This window comes from Echeneis naucrates, chromosome 3 (assembly GCF_900963305.1).
Source record: "Echeneis naucrates chromosome 3, fEcheNa1.1, whole genome shotgun sequence".
Lineage (NCBI taxonomy): Eukaryota > Metazoa > Chordata > Actinopteri > Carangiformes > Echeneidae > Echeneis > Echeneis naucrates.
In genome coordinates, this window is record NC_042513.1 from 17,151,615 (window position 1) to 17,172,654 (window position 21,040).

Sequence of the window (21,040 nt, forward strand, 5' to 3'; positions counted from 1 at the left end):
TATAAATGAGGGCTTCATTGGTTATATTAATAATCATCTGTGTCTTCTCCTTTGAGGAGCTTCTGATATCGAGTATCATTAGACATGCAAATAACAGCTCCATTTTCCCGTCCCTGGGATTAGAAAGGAAAGAGAGAAAAATGAAGAAGAGGCATGGCTGTGGCAGAAACAATTAAGCCATCCTCTTCGCGGAAGCACTTGGCAGCCGGTTTCAGACTGGTAAGGGGAGCAGGAGGGGTCTGTTGGCTAGGCAGCAACGTGAACACACTTGTCTAAGCGAATGTGCAATTGCGCTAAGAATCGCTTTAAGATGTCAGATCACCTTGGAGTGGATGGCGGCTACAAACACAAGCACTCCTTCTCCATGTGTCATGATGCCACTATACGTGTTTCACTCTCAGGCAGGAACACAGACCGAAAAGATTGGTGGGGTGGGAGAGGGAGGCAGGGGAGAACAAAGGAACACGAAGCAGAAGAAAAGTAGACACACAGTCATCTCTGTTGTCTTAGGCAATGACATGTTCCTTTTTATCCCTCCGCTCGCCCCATACGGGCAACCATCAAGTGCCTGACCACGTCGCTAAAAACACCAAATCCCCCAGCCTGCCTCTGCCATGTAACTCAAATATCTAAGGCCTCTCTCGCTTGCATAAACACATTCTTTGGCTAAAAAGGGGCAACCTTTACAGACTGGTGCACCACTTCAATCCCAAATAAAATTAAAAACAGGCAACATAAGTTGTATCAAAACCCAGATTAAGTAAAACTCATTCACTCCTCCTTTCAGTTCGTTGGGTATTAAAAATAGTCTCTAACAATTTCCCTGGTTCCCTTGTTACCTCCATTTCATTTTCACGATGCCCTCATCTTTACTTCTTTCTATCACATAACAAAGCAACCAGATCTGGAAAAATATCTATCTTTGTCTGTTAAAAGGTTACCTAAAGAAAAGGAGAAAAACAGGTTAGGCCTAGGGGGTATTAGAGCTGTACGATTCAGCAGCAGAATTAAAGGGCTTTTTTTTTTTTTTTTCAAGACCACTAAAAGCAGGTAGTTTCTCAGTGTCAGCCTATAAAACTGTGGGAGAGAAAAAAAAAAATCATTAAACATGCCAAATCTCAATGAGACAGGGCATGAAAGCATGCAACCTACTGAGTTCAGTCCATCAACCTGAAGACAAAGATAACACCATGAGTCCAAAAAAAAAAAAAAAAAGTCAAAAGTGACACTCCTAACATCTTTCTCTCTTTTGCTGACTTTACCTCTTTATCAATCCCTTCCTCCTCTCCTGCTCACACACTTCTTTTTCTGGAATCGCCCATCGGTAATGTCAACAGAGATTTCACGGCACAGTGCCGGTGCATCAGCCAGGCTCACATTTCCCCTACCTGTGATTTACATCAGAGAAGAGGCTCATGGGGGATTTTCCATGCCAATGGAGGGAGGGAAGCGGTGGCAATGACGGTGGTTGTGGCAACGGCGGTCAAAGTGATGATGAGTGCACAGGGGGGGCAGAGAGGGAGGATGGAGCCGGCACCTCGGGGCTTGACACAGTAAGGCACTTTAACAATGGTTGGTGTAGACCACCTGGCTGAGAGCTGAGACATGCTTTTACTGCAAAGAAAACCTGCATGACTGCGTCCAGGCCCTGCTCCTTAAATGTCACCAACCTGCTAACACAGCAGCACATAGGTCTGACTAAGTTATTTCCAGGATGGTTCGGGACCGGAGTGACTGCATTTGTGACAGCCTTCAACATACTATTCAGGCATAACATTATTACCAGCATTAAACTGAGGGTGTTTGTAAACCTGAATGACAAATTTAAAAAGGAAAAACAATGCTACACACACACACACAAACAAACATACACACATATAGACCATTCTTTGCCGTAATAATGAAAAAGCTTTTTGAGTTTGGATATTTATATATCCGAGTTCTAGAGCATTTTCCTTCTTCAGGTAAAATCTGGTAATTCCATCCATTTGACCCCAGCTATTGTGACACCCCCAAAACCTAGCCTAAACCTAAAATGAGGTGTTCAGTGGCTTGTAACTGAAGGTAAATTCAATTGAAGATTACAATGCAGACGGCACTCACCTTCACATTCACACAGGGGGCAGTAATCTGGAAGTCAAACTCCTGACCTTCTAATAAGTAAACGGCCAATGATGAGTCAAACACAATTCAGGGAAAGATGCATAAGTTACTTTGATTAAATGTGACTCAGAGTTGTGTATATTTCAATTTATATGTAATGGAAAACTAACTGAAATTGTTACGTGTCCATCCCTATGCCGTCGGGTTCCCGCAGACGGAACTTCAGAATGAGACCAGTGTGAAGATTTGTTGTGAATACCAAGCCCTTTGAACCCCGCCATGATTTTGGCGAAGTGTGTGTTGCGGCGTCATTGTTGCTGCGTTTTTGTCTGCGCTGAGCTGATTAAGACCAGTAGCATGGCTCTGCATGTATTTCAAGCTGGTTGGACATGGATTGATTGTTGTGTTGTGGTGTCCAAACCTTAATACGAACGCAACATAGATGTTTCCTAACATCTGTCCTCATGTTCCTGCACATGGACCCCGTCGGTTTGATTGTTTTTTCTACTTCAGGGATGTGGAAATGCATGAAATGCTGGTTGTAATGATCACCGTGATGAACACAATCATATTAAATTACAATGATGATGATTACTTATCGCACCTGTAGGAAGTGATGTGGATTAAACGGGAACACGGGCAGGTTTCTTCCTTTGTGGAGATGCTGATTTTTGCTTTTGAAGAGCTGAAAATGAAATGAATTAACCTCGATTGGGGTAAAATCTCAGTGGTAGATACCTCAAAATGTGAGGACACCTGAGGACACAGCATTTTCTTCTTGCTGCTAAGTTAGAGACAGTGAAAATTGGTGGACTTGTGTGAAGAGTGTGTGCCTGAAAGCAGAGCCTTATCTATCTGTGATTACATGTAAACTCCCAGAGTGCATGCTCTCCTGGTGTCCCACGTGTCCAGCCGACAGAGGGTGAAAGCTGTTTAGTGCAACTGTGTTGCGGCAGTTGTCGGGACATGGCGTTGGTATGATATGCCGTTTGTCTCCCTTAATGAGACATGAGAGCCTGCAGACATCTGAAGGAAGTCAGCATCGCAAAACGACTCCTTCCTGGAAAGACACACAGTGAAGCTTGCCAGGAACGCAGCCGGTGTGTGTGTGTCTGTGTTTGTGTGTGTGTGTGTGTCTGTGCTTCTGTGTGCCTGAGAGAGTGTGCACATGCTTGCCTCGCTTGCAGACTTGTTTGTGTGTACGTGCAAGGGGGAGGGGGCATGCCTTAGAGTGTGTGTGTGTGTGTGTGTGTGTGTGTGTGTGTGCGTGTGTGCGTGTCACTGTACAAATGCCCCACTCTCTATTACAGCTGAGTAGTAGATGGATGCTGGCTGTCACACCTGCCTGACTTTGTTCCTGCCAGGTACGGTGGGGTCACAGGGAAAGCGCCCAAATACTCATCAATCTCAACCATTGTCCAACATTCTTTCGGCTCCAGCAACAGCTTCCAATATCCATTTAGTCGTTCCAGATGCTGGCAAAAATGCTTACATACACAAAAAGCGGGTGGCCAAACCTAGTGACCTGCACAGTCGGCACAGACTGAAGGAAAAACAAAGGACGTCACAGGCTCAGGAATAATGTCTAAGAGCCTGTGACGGACAAAAGTTTAACTTTGCATTCACTCTGCGAGGTCGCTGTTGTCATTAGACTGGCTGTAAAAGTAATTGAATTCCCAGAGGTTGCTGTATGTGTATGATGCCGTGAGCAAGTGCCACTATACGTCCCGCAATCCTGAGGTCTTTTCATTTAATAACATCAAAGCCAAACAAAGCAGCTTTTGAGTCATTCATATAAAACAAAAACAATCACATTTCATTGGCCAAAAGCATCCAAGGGAATACTGGAAGGTTAAAAAGTCTGGCTGCTGCATCCAAAAAGCGAAAAAATGTGCATGTTTTATTCTTTTCTTTTTGGTCACAACACATATCTTTTTGCCTTTGTGAATGCAACAAACTCAATTACATGTGAAATACACTCCTGGTCTCATACAAAGGCCACAAAGAGAAGCCAGAAAAGTAATTTCCATCATTCTGGCTCGTGCAGAGTTTTTGCAGTTCCCTTGACAGGAAGCAGCACTTGAGTAGCCAATCCGCTAATGGGAGGGAGAGGGATGGAGATCGAAAATACAAACCTGACAAATACATTTTATCCTGTTGGGCAGGTTTTCTTCCTGCCTCTACAAAAAACAAAACAAAAAAAGAAAAAAGAAAAAAGGTTTGAAATATTTATAACAGGGAAACAGACATGGAGAAGCTTCATGCTCCTTGAAGAAAACAAGCTGCAGTAATGTTGTAGAGCTTGGGAAATTATCTTTAAGTAATTTGTAATTTTATCCGCTCTTTTTGCTCTGGGTCATACTGTGATTTTCCACAAAGATGTTTTGATCCGGCACATCATTTTCTTCTGACACAGTACAGTTACTGAAGGTGCTAAAATGCTCTAAAAACAGTAATAGTGTGAAAATACTGCACCTTCTCCGTCTCTCCCCACTGTCTAGCTTCTTCTCACCAGTCTCTCTCTCTGTCTTTTCTACATTTTTGTCCCACAGATTTTCCTCTCCCTTTTTTATTGATCCCTCATCTCCTCTTCCTTCTTCCTCTGAGCCACCTCAGGGTTGAGAAATAGTGTACACAAACATAACAGGTAGACGGGAAGAAGAGCATCATTTATGGGAGGAGAGAAAAAACACAACAGACGCAGCACATGCTTCCATCCTTACACCCGTTTTAGTTGCGGAGGATTCAGGGAGCCGGGATACCCCCCCCCCCCCCTCCCCTCAGCACAGAGATGCACATTGATGCTGTCGCTCGAGCGGCGTCTGGTCAAGCCTGTTCTCTGCACCGGAGGCTCATGACCACACTATGTAACCATTCTCCCCTGGGCTCTCTTTGTCTTTCTCCCTCTCCTAAATGGGTCACCCACTGGGAGAGACTTGGTACTGATTGTAGCACAGCTAATAACTAGAGCTTGCACTGGAGTAAGGAGGAGGGAGGGTTAGATGTGAGATTGATCATTCATAACACACACTGACCAAGCCTGCCAGTCTTTCCAGGGATAGCTAGTTTTAGTTAAAAAAAAAAAAAAAAAGAGATTTATTTTGTTTATTGAGTGAGGGAGTGAATGTGTTGCTGGGTACAGCCAAGCTTTACTGCACGTTTCTCTGGGACATTCAATATAGTATATAACTGTATATTGTAGCGTAGTAATTAGCTGACTGCTGTCTTTTGGGCCGGTCCATTTTTCTTGTGGGTGGAGTCACATCTGAGTTTTATGGTGGCGCTGTGGCTTAACTTTAGTGCTAAACATGAATCTCTTTCTCTCTCTCCCGCTCTTTCTTTCTCTCTCTCTTGCTCTTTCACTCCTTTGATGAACAGACATTTGTGCATGTGTTGGAAAACCTGAAGGTACTGTAACAAGTGGACAAGCTGCAGTTGTGTGCAATAACACACACACACACACACACATATATATATATAAACCAATGTCAGTGTTACAGTACAAACTGTACTGTAGGATGTGCCAGAGCCACCTGCAGCTGGTGCAAAATGAGTTTAATTTCACAAAGGAAATGACAAACACACTTCTAGTTTTATATATATATATATATATATAGTGAGCACATTATTTTGCAGTGCTAAGGCTAGAACAGACTTTGTAACATGACATGTAACATTATAGTGCAGACATACCATAAAAATACTGTGTGCATATATCCTGTGAATGCAAAAGAAACTCAGCATTTCCAAACATTGTACCCCCCGAAAATGGCTCTTTTGTCGAGGCTCTTGTCAATAGAGGGGCAGGCAAAACAGGTTTGGTCGTTGTTGCCTACAAAGGACTCACACTGCACTAACTTGTTCGCACTGCCTTTTTTTAATTGTTTTTGGTGACATTCGAAATACCGCTGTGTTTGTTTACCTTTATGCACACCTGTCCTGGTTTGTGCTGCGAACCTTGTACTTGTTTTAATGTAATGCAGTGTAACAGTCAACTCAGTTTTGTGAGTTCTTGGTAGGCAGAAATCACAGTCACACTTGCAGTTTTGGACTCAGCACCTAGATGAGGGGAAAAAAAAATTATGAGTTTTGCAAAGTTGCAGTGTTTTTTTTGTTTTCACAGCAACAAAACAAGAAAAAACAGTGGCTTGGCAGATTTTTACCTGAGTATCTGACTACACACGAGGCAGAATCATTATGTGGAGCTTTCACTGTGTAAGTCTCTTTTTAACAGGTCTGTGCAACTTTCACAAAAGCTGGACGTTTCAGCCCTCTCATTCACAACAACGGGTGTTAAGTTGTTACAACGGGCTACATAAACCAATCGCTTGTGTGTCCAGAGTGCGAAGCTGACACAAAGTCCTTGTGCAACAGAAAGACAAGATGAGTCTCGCTTAGAGAGAGGATGACACTTTCACTCTGCCGCCCACTCCTCTGCACCGCCACACTTCCTCTCTTGCCTTTGCAAATCCCGGGGACATCTTCCATGCACGCTGGGTGTCACAGCAGACGGATGACTGGCTTCAACAGCACCGTGCCATTTCCCCTTCTTACACTAAACTGTCACACCCACCCACCCCTCCACTCCACTCCCCCTCCTCCGTGCCTTCCTGGCCTGCTGGGCCTCACTGCTTGTTGGCCGCGGATTCACCGACACACACGCGGTCATGTTCATAGTCGCACACACAAGTACAAAGCTGCATAAGTGTCTCTTTCTTTCTTTCTGTGATTAACATGAAACTGTGCAGACACTCGCAATCAGCTCTACCAGACTGCACTCACAGTTTAATGGTAAGGACAATGGGTCTTACCTCATAGACCTCACGGATCCTCAGCAGACATTACTTGTCACTGTTATGAATCCTTATGCTGAGAAATAACATAACACAATATTCATGAAATACCATCTTAACCTCAAGGCTGTTTAATAAATTGGACCTCCTTTACCCTTTACATGACTGATGGGTGAATTAAAAAAAAAAGAAAAAAAAGACTCCAGTCACTTGTACCCTTGAGTCGTGGCGTGCCTGAACAGCTTCCAACTCCGGTAATTACTGGGACAGATGCAACAACTGTCAGGAAAATTATCATAAGCAGCCTACTACTGTTTTCTCATGCATTGCAATGATTGCACAATAAACAGGAGAAGAAACAAAACTGGGCATAAAAAAAAAACAAAAACAAAAGAACTACTCCCATGACAGCAGCACAACAAATGGAATATACGAGAGAGAAGAAAACTATTGATAGGGAAGAAAATGTGTTGCCAAAACATGAAAGCCACACATTTTTGCAAATCAAAGTTTGCTACCAATTTGCTCCTGTTTAAATTTCTGGAGGGGGATGGTGGCTTGTTTGTGCCCACCCACCCTCAACCCCGACCCGCTTCAACCCCCTTCAGTCTGGAGGGCTCTGAATTTAAGCCCGTGACGGTCCATACACAGGCACTGTACTGGAAAGAGCAGCTCTGCCAACTCCATTTATTCTTATCAATAGTCATGTATTAGAGCTCATTTGGAAAACAACATTAATGCCTCTGGTAAAAAGGAAAAAAAAAAGAACTCCTCATAAATCTCTGAGCATCTCTTTTTCTTTACCAGTGTCACTGCAGACAGCCACACTTTTCAATTTCTGGAGTGAGGAGAGGACAGGGGGTAAAAAGCCTCTTCCAGTATTACATCTTTTCTACTTTATTACCAGTCTTCTGGGAAAATGGGGGCAGCTTTGCAGCCCGGCTATCTGTTTACATTTTCTTTACAAGACTATATTGGAATTATAATTGTGTTCTATGGCGCCTTCTTTCGGTGCCTTGCTCTGTTTAAAGGTCCTGTGGACCTGGTGAGATGAAGAAAAATTGACCCCTTTTGAGGGATTCGATTACTGGGAGAGAAAATGCAGCTGCACACTGGCTCTTTTTTTCCCCTTCCTCTGCGTTCCTCCAGGTGCCAATCTCACGGGATGCTCGATATTAGAGCTGGAATGGCGCTGACGCAAAAAAGACCAGCAAAACTAACAAAAAGAAATATAACGACGAGATAAATCATCACGCATTATTTCATGTTTTAAAAGAAATGCAATTTTTCTGGGACTGTGCACAGATCATCCTCCAGTGATATTAACGGCTTTGGTGACTTAGGTAACTTTATTTTTCAGATCATTCTTTTTCTCAAGGTTACTCGAGGTTAAAGTGCTGTAATGCTCCATATTTTCGGTTGCTTTGATGTTGCCTCGAGTTTAAACCGAACTTTGCTGAAAACTGGACTAGAAAAGGAAAAAAGAAATGCATTTTACACAGTTTTTCAATCCAGCTTTGATCCATAATTCAACAGAGTGAAACAGTGTTGAAACAAACTGGTGTACTGTAACAAAAACTTGATGTCCAGCTGAAGAAATATTGAAAAGTGCTGCTGTCAGTTCATGTAAATTTGAAGAGAATACATTAAAAATAATTTTTCTTTGAGAGGATTTTCCAATGCTACTGTTTCAATTTCTTGGAAATCAAGAAAAAGTTACCAAAGGTCTTTATCACTACTCTCAACACATTCTGACATGCAGGTTACACGAAAAGCATAAATATTCCATCACAATATGGATAAAAACTGTTATTCCTGCAGCTAAACTACGCTGCGTCTTGCAGTGGAGCGAGACAGTGAATTGGGATCCTAAATAATGTTTGGAATTAATTAAAAAGCAAAGCCATGAGCCCAGAGTGCAACCACAGGTGGTGGTAAAGAGAGTGCAGTGAGAACAGCCACAATGACTGTAAGCCCCAATAATGCTTGTCCATTTAACAGATGATTTCTAATTTTATTATTGTTAGTCATATTGTTTTTGCCACCATTTCAATCAGATGACTTTGCCATTTTATGCAGCCATTTCCTGTGTAATATCATTCTGTCAATAAGTAATTACTTGCTCGGCATATTGCTGTGCAAAATGTTCATTGGAGGGGAGAAGATCCATATCAATTGTTCATTTGCATAATGCAAATGAATCCTCAGAGAGAGGGGAAAAAAACAACTTTGCTGCCATTGCTAACAGTTGGATACCAGCACTGCTGCTGGAAGAGCATAAGTGACTACAACAGAGCAAGCACAAAGGTCTACAGCTAAATTCTGTGGACTTTTGTGTTGCTCTGTGGCAAAGAAACATATTATTATCCTGCTCCGAACAGAGGCAGGAAAATAAACCCAAGCTCTGGACTGATGCAACAGTCCTTTTTGTTGTTTTTGTTTTCCAGTTGGAGTGAGGAAAAAATAAAAAAAAATGCTTCCAATATTTGACAAGTGGAGCAGAGGTTTGTGAGCAGTTGTCCATTTGTTGCAGCTCAGGCATTAGCAGAGGATGAGCTGCCCGCCATTCCATTAGGCTCTCCCCTGATAGAGTAACACCATTTTAGCCCCCTGTTTACTTAATATGCAGGATCCGGCCCCGTCTATTTGCTTCTAATCAACTGATAAGACGAAAGGCCTTTTCTATGGCCCCTGGAGGATGAAAACCAAACTCCTAATGGTCATTAGTAGCAATTATGTTCCGTAACTGGCACACCCCTTTCTGCTTTTGCTGCGTTGGCTGCCGAGGCGCATGTGGATCCGATGTGGACGCAGGGGACCCTGAAAGTGTTTCAGGATACACTCTCATATGCCGAGACTAACCACAGCTCCTATTTGATGATGGATAAGTTTAGTTCCTCATCTGATTGCCTGGTGCGATTGGGATAGGTTTGCGATCATATGCCCACAGTTTATTGAAAGTGTGCGTGTGTGTGTTTGCTGTATTGAAAGCATGGTTACAGTGCATCAAGTGGTCTATAACCAACCCAAACCCTTTAATCTCCACTCAGAAAGTGTCATTAACAAAGCACTCTGACTTTACTATAATTGCAGCGTTGTCAGAGGCATCTTGAGGACACTACACGAAGCTACAGTGGAAATTCGCGCATGCGGCAGCACCTCCCAATTAGCTTACTCAGCTCCTTTGCTACAGGATTCAGGAGACTTGTGATTTTTATGCAAAACCACAGAGATCAAAAGGCCTATGCCCTAATCCCCGGAGTCGAACCTGGGGAGTGTGATCTTTATCGACAAACGCGGAGCCTGTGCAGAGCACAATCTAATTATGTATGCACAGAGACCTTTTTGACATGCATTCTCCCTCCGCATCAGTGATGCAACAAAGGCAGGGATACCGCTCCTGTTTTTGCATTGTAAATGTTAGCACACACATACTGCGTGCAGAAATCCTACTCAAGACATCTGATCTGAATGCAGCTGCCATCTGATGTGGTATTTGGTGAAGTGATACAGCACATTCAGGTATCTGCTTCGATAAATCCTTCCATCCTAATTCCATCCATGTGTTGGACTGGATCTGATCCAGTTATGAATCCCTGGAGATCATTTATAAGCAGTTGCTCTGGATGAATAACTGGATGAGAAATGGGATATTATGGTTATTATGACTACAGTTGAGCTACACTCATATATAAATAGGAGCAGGGTCGCGCACTCAATCCATAGTCTTTATCAGATGTGCGTGAGAGCAGCAGTATGAGGACTGGGATTCAGCTGTGCAAACAGGACAACATAGCCTCATACACACTGTAATACACACACACACACACACACACAAACACAGTACTCAGCAGTGACGAGGAAAGCCATTGTCAGAAAACTAATAAAGAGGTAGCGTGTTGCTTTGGTGCGGTAATTACACATCTCAGGATATCAGCATGGTATTTACAAAAACACCAGGAATCAACAAAGAAGAAAAGTTCATCCAGAGACATATGACATAAGCATTTTGACTGCACACATACACACACACGAACATGCACACACTGGCAGAAACACACGTGCATATGTGCATGCACAGGCACCCAGACACACTAAAAAGATAATGTCACGTTTTGTTATCTGTTATCCCTCAATGAGACACATAAACAACATGTGTTGGTGCATGCATGTGTATCTGTGTTTATGTGCTGGCATTTTGCTGTGTGTGGAGAAATGTGGAAAGATATGCTGATTAACGTGCCACATCTTGGTAAGTGGTGCTTCAAGGAGGCGCTGGCCTCTGGAAACACTGGGTCTGCTGCACAGATTGAGATGGAGGGAAATGAGGACCTGTGTGAATGCTTCCATCCAGATGGAGCCTACCATGGCTTTTTGGGGGCTGGCCCAGGTCCTGCCTCTGACCCACCCCCTCCCAAAAAAAGCCCTGGCCCCCTGCTCCCACCTGAGGACAAACCATTCAAAGATCTGCGGAGCGACTGAAATACTGCCGCCTCACCACAGCGGCTCCTTCCCCTTTGTGAGCTAACAGCAGCGACGGCAGCTTCATGATGCAGATAAAGCACAGAGAGTAACATGAAAGGGCACTCTGCCATTTGGCAGTGTTTCGCTTCTTAGAGGCGAGGAGAGTCATCTCATGAGACTCAGTGGGGGTTTCCCTCCAAGACACAGCTCCTTGTTTTTGTGGAATTTACAGCATCTTCACACTTCATGTTTTCTCTGCTCAGTATTTAAAGAGAATTTCTTCAAAGGATATCATTGTTCAATCGTTAACATTTCATTTTTTGGGATTTCCAGAATATTGTGTTCACTTAAAGCTGATTAATAAATCAATGATTTATTAATTTTTATATTTGAACTCATAATGCTGCCAGCAAAAAGAACATTCATAACTGCTACCGTGGGGGTTTTAGACGATTACAGGTTAGGTGAACTGGAAACGCTAAATTGCCCGTAGGTGTGAATGTGAGTGTGAATGTGTCGGTCTTTATGTGTGTTAGTCCTGTGTTAGATTGGCAGCCTGTGAGAGTGTACCCTGCCCCTTGCCCATTGCACACTGGGACCGACTCCAACCCCTCTGGGACACTAAACAAGATAAGCATAGATGAAAGGGATAGTTGCTTTTCAAGAAAGTCACTTATACATTCATATATATATAATCACTGAAATACGTTTTGCGAAGAAATTTTATTTTTCTGTCATCTTTCGGTTTATTCTTAAGGTAATAATCAAAAATAAAACATTCAGTTCTTAATTCAGTTTCCACATTTAAGAACACAGTTTCTTCATTCCCTTGCTTCATCCACTGTTGTATTTGGAAGGCATTTGGTTATAATACGCCCTGTGGGAAGAGCTGCATCTTTGGAGCTAAGTGGTTGGTGTGGCTTTAGCAGAAGAAAATATTCACTTGAGACAAGAGTTAACATTGTTGTCACTTTCAACAGCTGCAGACAGCTATTGGGGACTAAAGGCATGAAGTATGATGCTGAATTCACAATGTTTCTTCTTCAAACACCAAGTAAAACAGCTGTTAGCACCAACCCTAACTATGTAAGAATAGGAAAACCTAGGATTAGCTTTATATTGGTCCCATCGACTTATTAGGCCTTCATTTACCATCTGTTGGGACTACACACTCACAATACTCTCAAGTATGAATCAACGTCAACTGCTGCCTTCAAGTTTAAGTGCTATTTCTACAAATGTAGCTTGTATAAAATTGATTTCTTTCTAAAATAATAATTAAAAAAAATCTGGATGAAAATAACTTTTTTCATTTATCTGCTGAAGCTCAGATTTTTTGTGTGAATGTAACTTAAGTATCATACTGGGTTTAATCTTCTAGACATTAATATCAATTCTTATAAGCGATCAACCTACACAACACTGCTACATTCAAACACTTTGATAACTAAATGTTCACACTCCTCACACATTACACCAGTCCAGCCTTTCATCAAACTCATCTGTGATAATGTTCCGCTAATTGGGTCTTCTATTATTCATAATAGCAGAAGTTTTTCTTGAAACTCTGCATTTCATTAAAACACAATAAAGAGGACCGGGTGTTAGCAAAGATTTGTTAATATTTCATCAGATAGCGCACTGGTGCATGTCCAATCCACAAGCAGAACAACAAGCAGTTGGGGCTAGGATAAAGGCAATTAGCCAGACTTCGATAACAGAAGGCCTCTAGCCCCGAAAAAAACTTTACACGTTTGTGGCATCCTCTGTTCAGTTTCCCTGAGAGCATCATTTCGGTGCCATCGAGAGTGGGGAGAGCAGTTGAGAGGCAACGTAACGTGCCATGTCACTTATTGTGCACGCGGCACCGCCAACGTACAGACACCAGGATTCTTTGAGAACAATTTCAACATCCTGCATGCCCAGCCCTGATTCCCATTAAGCATTCATGATTCATCTGGATTTTATATTATAACGTTTTGAATTTTTCATGCATCTACCCATCCTTCCCCCTCCACATCCCACCCTCTTTTCTGATGTGACAGGAGGGGAAAAAAGGAAAAGAATGTGAATTAATCAAACATTGGTGAAGCAAAGAAGAAAATGTCACTTTCACACACACAAAGGGGGAGCATGCTTTTTCATCACCACCAGCTGCTTCTTACATACAGGCTGTTTTTCTATGTTTTTGCTTGAAGTCAGTTACTTCGAAGAGTTCAGGCTGGATATATCACATGCACCTTGGAGACACAACCACGAGGTCTCTTGGAGGGGTGCAGGTGTCTTCACATGTAGAGCAGCGGTAAAGTTGGAGGCTAAGGCTCTCTGTACCTTAGTGTGTGTGGGTGCTGCCCTTTCTACAAACCTCCTTCCTTCCTTCCCTTGGCTATTATTTCGGCTATCTTTTTATTCTTGCCGCAGAAGGGATCATTAAACCCAAATAATTCATTTGTGAGAAAGGTCAAAGCCACAGTCTGCTGACACCCAGATACCGGCATTTGGAGTGCTGGCATTGAGGGAGCAGAGGGAGCATTGGACGGAGCCATCGATTCTTCTTCTTTGTGTTTTTATTTTTTTTTATTGTCAACTCTGTGATTGAGGTGAGCAACCCTCGGTCTTCCACCCGGCTGTGATGATAATCATTATCTTTAATACCAGTTATGGGTGAAGACACGATCTTCAAGTAAATGTCACATCCATTGCTTACAGAGGCTGTTTTGTTGTTATTATATTGTGTGAGATGTGGGAGAAAAGGTTAGGATGGATAGAGGGAAGAGCAAGAATGGAAAGTAAAGGAGGCAGAGAAAGAGGATTGAGGATTGTCATCTTTTAAGTGCCAGAAATAGGCACCCCCCCACCTACACTTTCCTTCCCCTCCCCCGGATCCAAAACTCCCTCCCCATTGTCTCTCTTGCTCCAGCCCACGTGTGCTCTCAGCTAACCATGAAGCCAAATGCACATCCAGCCGCACAATAACAACATCCATTCTTAACAAGATTACTCCGGCAGTCCCAGTTTGGCTGATGGGACATGTATGGGAGCAGAGGCGCAGGGATAAGCCGCCTGCAGCATTCTGCATATACTCTGGGCTTTCCATAGGAGAGGAGCTGCCTGGGGAGTGGAGCCAAACATCAAGCCCACAAGAGCAAATTGGCACAGGGAGCAGGAATCTTTAGCTGCTGCTGCTGCTGCTGCCGGTGCCACTACCGCTGCTGCCGTGGCTTGTGCCCGCAACCACTATGTCAGAGGCAAGGGCCAATTAGCAGGTCTCAGATAATCATAATCTTTTGATTTGAATAATCATATTTGAATAATTGTAACCTCATTTATTGCTACTGATTCTTGGCTGGTGTTTTGGCTTGGAAAACCCAGTCCAGATTCATAAGTAGGCAGAATGTCCAACATCAGGCTCTTTAATGTTAGTCGTCTATCGCTGCCTGTTTAAAATGTGATTATACATGAGCTGGTGTTTTGTCTGGGAAATAAACATCATTTAAATGTCAGCACAACAGAAAAGCCAAGATGTTTAAGTTTGTTAAATTACAAATGCATCGCATGTACAAGATATAATCCAGACAAAGACGGCGACAAAGAGAAAAAACTAGACTAATTTAGCCAAAGCCAGGCATTTGAGGTGAACCGTTTTAATTCCTATAAATTAGTTAGAGCAAAGTTCAGGGCAGAGAGCCAGATGATTTAGCCTGGTACGTGCCACCTCTGCACAGCCAGTCCAGACCAAGCCCGGTGAGCCAGTGAGAGTGAGGGGGCCGGAACAGAGAGGAAGCAGTACGAAGAGGGTGGGCTTTGAGGGATGAGTTTCACTTAATGAGTGGCAGGGGCTTTTCTGGATTTCCATTCCAAGAGTTTGACACCATTGACTGACAAACACTGACATGGGAGAGGGCTAATCACAGCGATATGGTTCAAGGTGAACTCACAAAAGGACCATTTGCGATGAATTAGCAATGATGCAGAAGCTTTGGGAAAGTAGCCCCCGCGTGTGCTGTTGACTGTACAACACAGATTTAATGATTCTGAGGCGCAGATGTGAGCGATAGCGGAAAGCTTGTTATTTTGCTGAGGGAGTCCCGAAGTCATGTGAATAGATGTGCTTTCATGTTAAATTATTATTGCAGCTGATGCATGCACACAAGAGAGCTTCCGCGGGATCATGGACAAGACGTGTCATGTGCCTCCTCATGATACACTGAACACTGAAGTGAAACATGATTTCATCTCCCTTATGAAAATACAGCATTTGATTTAATGCAGTGTTTGTGAGGTTATGAGGTGCATATGAGAGGCAAAGAGAGGACATTGTGAGCTGTGTATGCTCAATAGTTATACCCACGGGAGTCTTTTTAGAAAGACGTAAAGGAAGGAAAACTGAATGAGCGCTTTTTAAAAGAAAAAAGAAAGGCAATAGTATACTGTCAGTAGACACAACAGTACCTCTGTTAAATGATCACTGTCAGCCTTTTAAAAACAAAATTCCTTGGCAATAACATTTAAGATACAAGTGATGCCAATATGTTTGCTGGAAAAGTAATACCAGTGAGGCTGAGGTCACCTATAAATTTGCGATAGCGCAGATTTCAGGCTGCAATTTCATCTTAAAACACATATACAGCAGTTTAGTGAGAGATATTTCATAAATATGCCAGTGCTGACACTCCAACAAATGTTTGCAAAGATACAGCAGCTATAAAGCTTCCTGGACACACTGTATTTACCGTTGCACACACAACCCTCATGTCTAAATATGCTCCTTCCAAGACTGCCTCATTCTGGGCTATAACACTCCTGGATGGACTAGTGCATGACACATACACACCCAGACATAGACATACGCAGCTAGTTAATGGGAAGCAGGACGGCAACACAAAGCCATAGACAACCTGTCCAGCTCTTTGAGGGCAGCACTAATGTGATCCCACAGCTCTATCAGAGCCACCGCTGGGCCTGGTGTTTTATTACAAACCAGGAGGGAGAGACAGAAGAAGAGATTGGAAAGGAAGAGGAAGCCTGTGACCATGGCCCATTGATATAATGGCCCTGCCGGCATTAGTGATATACTGTACAGGTGAGAATTGGAGAAAGAGAGAAGTGCAGGAGCAGGGCAGCGAAGGCAAGAAACAGAGGGATGTTCATGTTTTGTTTTTTTTCCCCCCAAATTACACATGAGGAGAGAATGGAGATCTAAGGTCTGAAAGACAGAGGAGCTGCTGCTGGTCTGCAGCTCAATATGGATCTTTGTGGTGCTGCCTGAAAAGAGATCACAGCATGCATTCCAGGAGCTGGTGTGGGTGTGAGAAAAACCAAATGCAATGAAATTAAGTCCAACAGACATTGATGGGCTTCCCTTCCCTGAATTTAATGACAGCTTTTTGATTCAACCCTCTCACCATGGCTCCTGAACCTGTGCCTAATTCTGGAAATGTTGGAGAATTTATTATAACTAGGCCAATGCTTATAATTTTTTGTGTCATAATGGCTATCAATCAGTGGCAATAACTCGGCTAATATTCTCATTAACTCCCACTCCTCATCCATCAGTCAAAGGCTGGCTCTTATATCCGCTCAGCGGCTGGAGCCAGTCTGGGTATACGCAGATTAAATTGGGCGATCCTCTGTAATCCGAGGCCACGTTGGCACAACTCCATCAAGAAGGGGGATCAACCTTTTGATCTGCTGTAAACCAGAAACTGTAGGGCTGCTGGCAGGACCGTGGAATCTTCAGCCCCATTGAGGACTCAATCTTGCATCAGCTTTGCCTCGCTTACTCGCGTCGCCAAAGCTAAACACTTGGAGAAATTTTAACAATGTCATTGTACCACACCCTATCAGCCCTGGAGGCAAGCTTACTGGGGCTCAAGAGTCACTCTCTCCATAATCACCCCATCACAGGAAGAGAGAGAGAAAGAGAGGGAGAGTGGGAGAGGCGGAGGTGGAGGTAGGGGACAGAGGCAGAGTAAGGCAATCCAGCCGTGCAGAAGAGTCTCGCATCAGTATTTATAGACTGATGTACCACATCTTGTACTAGCAGTCCAAAGTGCAGAAAGCAACAAAAGCAACAAAAAGGTCTAGATTGAATTTGAAAGATCATGGTGGTGTTTACCACACACAAAAAGAAGCCCTTCAATCTTAACTTCTAACATGGCGATCCATGATATTTTTGCTTATTAAGGTATACTATTCAGTAGATAAACCTTTAGGCCTCACATAAATGCTTGAAGCAACTGCTATTCCCAAATCTAAGTCGTGGCCTCTTATCAGTTTGAGTTGAATGAACATTTATAAGTGAAAACAAGAAAGGAGGACTGGAGTATTTCAGACTAAGTCAGCACTAGAGAAAGGTCTTCAATTTTTTCGGGGAAATATGTCTTATATCACATCGAATGTCTTTTGTTTGCAGGAAAAACCACCAATGTGATATCTCTCTGGCCTATCTTCTTGGGGACCCTGTCAAACAGCTTGTTTGAAAGAACGAAGCTTGTGTTTCCTTCTCCTTGCACATGCATGAACAAAGACAAAGCATATTTTTTTTATGGACATATCCGTTGTCTATGCTGAATCAATAATCAAAGCCTTTCTTCTTTCTGTATCGCTGTCAGTCCTTGCAATCTCCACGTTCCGCCTGAATTAATGAATATTAATGGTTGATTATTAATTCTCTTTGTTGAAAAACACATACGATGCCGTGGGGGATAAAAGTGCTGGACAACAGGATGAGGGATCAGTCAATTTACCTCATCTGCACTACAACTCCACAGACTTGCATCCATCACTGTTGATCCCCACACCACATGCTAAATGATCGCTGAGAAAGTAAAGATTTCTTGAAAAGTTACATCAGAGGCTGTGAGATATTTCTGTGCTATCTGCCTCATGCTACAAAGAAAGCGTATTCTCCTTTGGTGCAAACACAGCAATTTGCTCATGCTTTGTCCTGCGTTGTTTTGCCTTTAATGGCCTGATGTAAACGAGTTGCTTGTTTTTTCTGTGTGAATAATTGAAAGTCCTTTAATTGAAGGAGCCAACTTTTGTATAAACATGGCTGACGGTCACATAAGGTTCAAATAGGCCAAAATTATAAAAGAGGATTACATCCACTTTGTGTAAAATCTTTCTCGTTATTTTAAAAACCTGGCTATGCTTCTCAATTACACTCAAACGGTAAATCAAGAGCTGCTTTGCATAAAATTACCCTCCCCTTTCCCTCCAGTGGTCTACATGAGAGCCTTTACATGCTCAAGTGGCATCTCCCACTTGGTGTCAACGAGTAAATGCAGGTTCCCTAGATCAGTGCTTATGAGTGATCCATTCAGACCTATCTACATTCACACTCCATTTGCCTATTTTTATTCTTAATGACGGGTTATTTCTAAACCGTCCCTGGCTCATGATGAGTAATCCTGAAATCCCTTCCAACATCGTGTTAATTTTAAGCCACAGCTGAGCAACAAGCTTTCACAGCTGTCTCCCTGCTTCACTTTAACAGGTACTGCATGTCTGCCTCCCTGACGCCAATGGGACTGATGGGGGCTGACAAATGCACCGTTCCGTGAATCACAATGTCAGGAAACAATGCGCTGCGAAAGAATAGGAAAATAAAGGGAGGGGTGCCTCTGTCACACCTTGTGGTCGTCCTTCTCACTCTTCCACACCTCTTCATTCCACCCGCCCACTCCTTACCCTGCTGTCCTGCCTTCATGCTAATACTCTGCATAGAGAGAAGGAACACAGAGGATGGCACACTGTTCAAAAAAATCAGTGGGACAATCTCTTCTCCCCATTCCTCTCACACAAACCATATCTCACGCTCAATCCCAATGTTGGGATAGATGAAGAGAGCCCTGTCACTGACGAAGACTGGGGATACATGGATGATTAAAACTCAAAGTGCATCAGCAAAAAAAAAAAAAAAAAAAAAACACTATGGGATGGAAAAAGTCCAATCTTGGTCTGGTCTGGATGTCTTTGACAATCAACCCATAACCACAGACACAGGCCGCCTCACACACACAGCTGAGGAAATTCAGCAAAATACTCACTCACAGAGCTGTATTAGCCATTTGAATCAGACCTCCCACCCAATTTGATTCATTCTTTAATTAAGTGTGAGAAATACAGAGAAAGGGGAGGAAAAAGCAGACAGAGGTACTGAGACAGCGGAGAGATTTATACTCTTAAACCAATACAGTGCCATCTTGGTTTAACATAGAACTTATCTTAGCTCTGCCAGGCATACTCATGAGCACTTAACCTTGCAGTGAACGCAACCCATCATCATCACCTCGCAAAAAGGCAAGCCACGTTCTTCTTTGCCCCAGAGCTACCCCCCCCCCCCCGCCTTCTCTACCCCATACCCAATCTCCTGCACTGTCCTTCAACAATAGGATGCTCACACCTATGAGTAACCTATCCAAATTCTAATTTGTTGCAAAACATTAGTTGAGACCTTGAGAAAAAGCATTCATTATGACTGGGATTGAGCTTGATCTGCAGAAGGCTTCATACTCGGGCCAGAGGCACACGGTACAGTGAATGTGAGCTCAGAATTATGAATCAAAACTCCATCATCAGCATCTTTTCTTACCTTACACTTGAGGTACTTGTTTTTGTTTGTTTTTTTCAGGTGATTTATCAATACATATATGAGGGTTTGCCAACTGACCAGTCAAAATCTTTGACACTATTTCCATCTTTCAAATGGAAAATAACAGCTCATGGATGAACACTGGTGAGCGTTTCTTTGTTTCAGCATTTTGATGAGCAGCCATTGTCAAATCCAGCAGAGGCTGTCTAATTGACTCGCCTAAAAAATTAATGCATCACTTAACAGCATTTTTGTGTTCATATGGTATTTAGAAAACACAGGTGCAAATCCCGCATGGTGGCAAATGTTTAATTGATGCAACCATATGACAATACTTGAGAAAGAGAGAGGGAAAAAAACTGGTTTAAGAGGACTAAAATGATTAAACTATACTAAAATTATTTACTTGGAGAACATGTGACTTATTTTTCCTGTGCAATAAAAATGAAGCCAGCTTTTTTCTTTTGCTTTAGATTAGGTGCCCTGTGTGAAGGGTTACAAACAACATTTATCACATATGTCATAAGTAAGAAGGCATACCCACTATTTATCAAATATTAAGCACCAAAACACTGTTTTCAAAAGCTATTACTGAATGAGATAAAATATTTTGCTTGATGGTGTGCACTCATGCCAGAGTGGCTGGGTGAAATTCCAGGGGAGAAAGGCAGACGTGATTGCCAGGCTCACTCTCCCCAGGTGAGTTTCCAGCAATGAGCTGTGAACAAGCTGCTTTGGCCAGGCTGGCCAGCAACCTTCCCCTTTCCTGAAACCTGCCTGACTTCCACGCCAGGGAGCAGGTGGCCCTTAGCAGCAGGATTAGCCCACAGTTCTGTTCATTACAGAGCCACAATGGATAAAACTGCCCATATCTAAAATACACCCCCCCCCCCCGCTCTTATCCGCGCTATGCACAATTTGTAACACATGCCTTTGCAGGAAACAAATGTGGATGTGGACAACAATGGTAGATTAAAAAAAAAAAATTGAAAACATTTGTTCTCGGGCATATGCTGTTTGTGTGGAGAGAGTAGCTGGTTAAAATAAATAAAATAAAAAAACAGTAATAATCTGTGTGACT

General features: G+C 42.9%; 1 protein-coding gene across 1 annotated transcript in view; it reads right to left on the minus strand.

Moving 5' to 3' along the window:
- cdh8 (cadherin 8) overlaps positions 1–21,040 on the minus strand; it is an 87,841-nt gene that overhangs the window by 66,260 nt on the left and 541 nt on the right. The gene's annotated exons all lie outside the window — the stretch shown is intronic.